This window comes from Vombatus ursinus, unplaced genomic scaffold, assembly GCF_900497805.2.
Source record: "Vombatus ursinus unplaced genomic scaffold, bare-nosed wombat genome assembly UNPS02015255.1, whole genome shotgun sequence".
Taxonomy (NCBI): domain Eukaryota; kingdom Metazoa; phylum Chordata; class Mammalia; order Diprotodontia; family Vombatidae; genus Vombatus; species Vombatus ursinus.
Genome location: NW_020955033.1, coordinates 3,656,994 through 3,662,993, shown reverse-complemented (window position 1 = coordinate 3,662,993; position 6,000 = coordinate 3,656,994). Strand labels below are relative to the sequence as shown.

The following is a 6,000-nucleotide window of genomic DNA, read 5'->3' as shown; positions in this document are numbered from 1 at the left end:
AGATAGATAGATAGATAGATAGATAGATAGATAGATAGATAGATAGACAGAGATATATGAGAATCACCTCACCTCCACCATCATCTGAATAAGGAAAAGGCTATAAATCCAGGACATGGTATGGGGATGGGAAAAGACTCAAGCGGTGCCTCCCTTGACAGGGGCTTTTTGGTGGCCTTGAGCTGTGTTTATATAGCTTCCTGGTAATGTAGGTCTCACTTGAGTAGTGAAGTCACCCCTTTGGGCTCTACTGACCAAATGTTTTCCATCTGGAGATAGAGCCTGGGGACGGGAGGGGCATGTCTATGTAAACTAAGTACTAGTGCATCCTTGCTACATATCCTAGTTATATTATGGCTAATTAAACTTTCTATTATTAAATGTTAAATGGCTTGTAAGTGCTTCCTTTCATTCCACCATTGAAACTGAACTAACCGGGCACAACATCTGGTGCCTCAACTGCTCTCTATTCACTGTGCCAGAGCTGCTCAGTAAATATGTAATAAACAATTGATTAATGCTCTCTTACTTATGTAGGACTGATTTTTTTTTTTAAATACAGAGGTTCAATAGACTATTAAATGCCTCTGAGTTTTCCATGCCTTGCACATTTTAATTATAGGATATGCATCTTCCTAAAGCTAATTTTTACTGGACCAAATACACCACTGAATTGTAGTTGTATGCTGCCAAGTATACAACAAAGCACATCTTTTCCTAATACAAATGCATTCCTTAGTGTCCCTCTACTCCCCCCACCAAATACTAAATATCTTCTGATTCAAAACATACAATCTATTTTCCTTTAGGCAAAAACAAATGAAAAAAAAATCTTAGGACAAATTATGCTTTCAGCTTCACAAGGAAAAGTACAATTGTTAAGAAGGTGTGCTCTAGAATATTGGTTCACTTAAGGTTAGCTGAATTTTAGAACTGAAATAAGATTGAAAAACTAAAAGCAGAATTTTCCTTTTGTGTGTTCCAGAGCCAGAGACTAACTATAAAAGTACTTCTGCCAGTACGCATATTTATTTCTGCCCAAGGTTTTATTGACTTCTGTCAAATGTTGTAAGATGCATTTTAATTCTACAATCAAATATTTTCTTTCAGAAATATTATGGCATTTTTCCTATGATTTTTATATTGTCACTCATGAACTACTGCCGTTTTTAAGAAAGTAAAATTGAATAGCTTCTTAGCAGATGAAATGGATAACATTAGATGAAACCATGTAAGCTAACTAACTCTCCAATTGAAAAATAGCTCACAACAGTCAAAGAGGTTCCATAATTTAAGAAGGGGACAAATATAAGGACTTCAGGAGCCTCCCTTCCCTACCTGTCTAAGAAACCACTGGGGGAAATCTGAGATCCCTTGATTCACCACCTCAAAGGAAGGCCAGCAGCACGGCTGGATGCCCCTTTTCCCACATTAGGGAGTTTGAATATCAGCAAGCCCCAGATCCCCAGGTGTTCCCTCCAGCATGAATAAGCACAAGTTCCCAAACCTTCATCTGCACCACAGGTCCAGACTCCCTACTAACTCTCTACTTGTTTTTGGAGCCTCTTCTACCAGGTCTCCAACAGACCTGATCTTTCTCCATCATCCCCTGCTGCCCTTCTTATTGTGAATATTTCCCTCCAATATAGAAGACTTGCTTTATTTTGTCTCTGCTGACTCCTACCTTGTGTCCTGTCTTGTGGTGCTCCATCCTTCTTTGGACTGAGCTTTGTTTTGGAATTCCAAACCTTATCTGGGAATGCATTAAGTCCCCTGGTTAGCCATTTGCAATTCAGTTACTAATAGATCAACAGAATTTGTCACAAGGTTGATCCAATTTGGTTGTTGAGAGAAATACCCAGACCTCAAAATGCCTGGTCCTATTATCTAGTCCATCTTGACAATCAAATCAGATTGCTCTACTAGGACAATTTGCCTTTATTGACAAAACTAAAACTTTTGTTTTGTTGGGTCTGATAGAATCATGTAGACATAACCCAAATATTTCTAACCAACAAATACTTTAATTCAATAAAATTTAAGCACCTACTGTGAAGAATGTTACATGCTTCATAATGGGATGAATAAGGTGAGAGAGGGAGAGCAAAGAGGAAGGAAAGGTGAAGGAAAACAAGGGAAAAGAAAACAAAAGGAGAAAAATCAGGGAGATAATAGAAAGAGAGAAAGAAAGGTAGGCTGAGAAGGTACAATGAATGGAAAATCAGGAGTATCTAATAAATCTTTATTCAGCAAAATACTTGTTGAAATAATGACAAAGGTAGAGAAGAGATAAGAGAAATGGAAAATCACTGATAGGGATAAAATGTCAAGGAATCAGAAAGAAGACAGTGTAGAGTTGAATTGGTTCACCAAGAAGTCAATATGTGGAAGGGAGAAGAATTTAACCAGTACAAGGGTGATGGCTTGAGAAGGAAATGAAGGGTAAAGAGATTGAAAGTTATAAGCATGAAGAAAAAGCTTTGTGATTGCAAGGCAGAGGAAAAAGTTGAATGACAACAAATTTTGATCAAATAAGGGAGTCTCAGCCAAAGAAAATGGAAATGGTGCATTTGTGTGTGATGATAAGGTCAAAGGTATGACTATTTTTGTATGTGGCTAAGTAGGTTGAGGAATAAGTAATGGGAAATGAGTAAGTCCAGGAACTATGAGGTTAGGGTGTTTATATCAAAGTTCCTCCTATGAGAGCAGAATTTGCAGGGAGAGAAAGAATGTGAGAAAGTCACTGAACTAATTGAGGAAGAAAAGAGTTTGTTTTGCAGGTAGGTAGACAAGAGCCACCAGAATCATGATTGGGTGATAAATATGGTTGAATGAACCTTGAAGGAAGAGAGGTTACTGAGTATTCAACCATTTGTATGTAAGCCATATTATCTCCATCAGATTATAAACACCTTGAGGGTAGGGACTATATATTTTCCATCTTAATGGTCTCAAAACTAATACCTGGCACCTCTGCACTAGTGAAATTCCCCTCCCTTCTGCATACTGACCTCTTGGTAAACCAATTCAACTCTACACAGTCCTCTTCTTTCTAGTTCTTGACACTTTATCCCTATCAAAGTTCTTGTTCTAACAAGCCTCAGTCTTAGATTACTCCCACCAAGCCTTCATTCCTACACATGACCTACTTAATAAAACTGGAGAAAACTATGAAACTGGTTATATATAAATGGTCATATAAATTTATGATACATAATCTCAACTCGGCCCCCAGGAAGGCAAGGCAATTCTTTTTACACCTCCCTAATTGACTTATTATACCTCTTACCACAGTGCCTCCTAAACCTTTTCATCCCTCCTCAAATCACTCATGGCTTCTACTTTCCCCATCTTCCAAGCTGAAAACCTTACCTCATACTTCACTGAAAAAAATGAGGACATTTGCCAAGAACTCTTTCTCATCCAAGATGGTATGGCAAGAAGAAGAGGTTTCCTTCCATTTTCTCCTCCTTCACCTACCTCATAGAAAAAGGTAACCCAAGTCAAATCCCTCTACATGCACAAGTGATCCCATTCCATCCTGTCTTTGCAGAATTTTGTTCCCTCTAACATCCCCACTCTTTCACTTACCTTCATTCTTTCCGTGTCTATTGGCTGTTTTCCTACCACCTACAAACATATCCATGTCATCCCAGTCTTCAAAAACCTTCCCTTGTGGGGTAGCTAGATGGCGAAGTGGAAAGAGCTCCAGCCCTGGAGACAGGAGGACCTGAGTTCAAATTCAGCCTTAGACACATAACACTTACTAGCTGTGGGACTCTGGGCAAGTCATTTAATCCCAATTGCCTTGCCAAAAAAAAAAAAAGAAAACAAAAAACAAAAAAAACCTTCCCTTGATTCATCCATCCATGTTAACTGTCACCTCATGTCTCTCCTTCATTTTGGGGCTAAACTCCTTGGGAAAGCCATCTACAACAAGTTCCTCAACTTCCTTTCTTCTCTCTCTCTTCCTACCTCTCTGCAATCTGGTTTCTGACCTCATCATTCAACTGAAACTGCTTTCTCCAAAGTTACTAGTGATCTCCTAATTGCCAAATCTATGGCCTTTTCTCACTCCTCATCCTTCTTGACCTCTGTGGCCTTTGATATTGTCAATACCTGTTTTCCTTGATACTCTCTTCTCCCTAGATTTTCATGACACTGCTCTCTCCTAGTTCTGTTTTTACCTGTCTGACCATTCCTTCTCAGTCTCCTTCATTGGATCATCATGGAAGTCATGCCTATTAACTATAGGTGTTCCCAAGGCTCTCAGTATTGGGCTTTCTTCTCTTCTCCTTTTAGACTATTTTACTTGATGTTTTCATCAGTAACTATGGATTCAACTATCACCTATATGCTGAGGTTTCTTAGATTTATTTGTCTAGTCCTAATGTCTCTCCTGAACTAACATCTCAACCCAGAAATCCCACAGACATCTTTCACTCCATATGCCCAAAACTGAACTCTAAGATCACCTCCCATTTACCACCTATATATAAGTACATACTTGTTTGCATGTTGTTCCCCACATCTCTCTCACACACACACACACACACACACACACAGCATTAGAATGTGAGCCCCTTCAGAGTAAAGAGTGTGTTTTTGCCTTCTTTATTTCCCCAGAACTTAACCATATGGTGCCTCTCACAAAGTCAGTGCTTAATAAATGTTTGCTGACTGGTTGAATATATACCACTGTGTTTACAGCATCCTTTTTCTCGATAGCAAAAAATTGTAAACAAAATAGATGCCCATTAATTGGGGAATTGCTAAATAAACTGTGGTCCGAAGGTAATGGAAACAACCAATGTGAAGAATATGAAGAAGGATGGGAAGATTTATATGAATTGATTAAGAGTGAAGCAAGCAAAAGCAAGAAAGTAGTATACACAGTGACTATAATAATGCAAAGGGAAACACAACAAAATGAAACTGAAGGCTGTGTAATTATTATAAGCAAGTTTGACCCTGAAGAAAAGATGAGAAAATACACATTCTTCCATTTTTTAGGTTCGGGAGGAGGATGACATATGCATGTGGAATATTAAATATACTTTCAGATCCTGTTAATGTGTCAACTGCTTTTGCTGAACTGCTTTTTTATTGTCTTTTTTTCTTTGTGTACAAAGAACGGCATTCCAAATTGCTGTAGAAAAAGGTGTACATTAATAAATGAAGGTGATATATATATATATATGAAAGATCAATTGTTTTTAGTCAAACCAAAGCTTGCCTCTTCTGGAATACAAGATTACTGAAGTTTTAATGGTGATTATTGTATTCTTGTTTATTGATTTTTAGCAATTCTTGATTAAAAAAAACATAGACAATACAAGAAATTAAAGAGAAGGCAATTCTATGGTACTTTGGGCCAGCTTTTAGATATGCCTTCATTGGTTTTTTGTTGTTTTTGTTTGTTCATTGGTTGGTTTGGTTTTGTTTGTTTGTTTTTTTTTTTAAGTTTCTATGATCTAGGTAACTGAGGCAGCAAGATGATGTAATGAATAGAGCACTGGACCTGGAGTCAAGAAGACTAGAGTTCAAATCGAGCCTCAAACACTTACTAACTGTGTAACCCTAGACAAATCACCTAACCTCTCTCTGTCTCAGTTTCCCCATCTTTAAAATGGGAATAATAAGTATGAGGATCAAATAAGACATCTGTAAACTGCTTTACAGACCTTAATAATCTATATTAAAGCTAGTTATTGTTATTACATTATTTACTAGAACTTTTTAGTCTAGCTTATTTACTTCCCAAAGCTTTTAATACTAGTCCTATGTATTTTTTAAGTTAATGAAAGCAGATATTTATAGAGATGGTTCTGGAGGCTGAAGAGGGGTTATTTCAGTTTCAGCCAAACTATAGATGTTTTCATTATTTTCCTTGACAAAATTCATACACAGGTAAGATAAATTATTCTCTTTCAGGTCCCATGCTTTTACAATCTATTTGGAAATAATCCCCTAGGAAATACTATTACAAGACTATTAATA

At 37.3% G+C, this 6,000-nt stretch overlaps 1 protein-coding gene across 1 annotated transcript in view; it reads right to left on the bottom strand.

The window, feature by feature from the left end:
- LOC114031871 (peroxidasin-like protein) overlaps positions 1 to 6,000 on the bottom strand; it is a 475,034-nt gene that overhangs the window by 210,788 nt on the left and 258,246 nt on the right. The gene's annotated exons all lie outside the window — the stretch shown is intronic.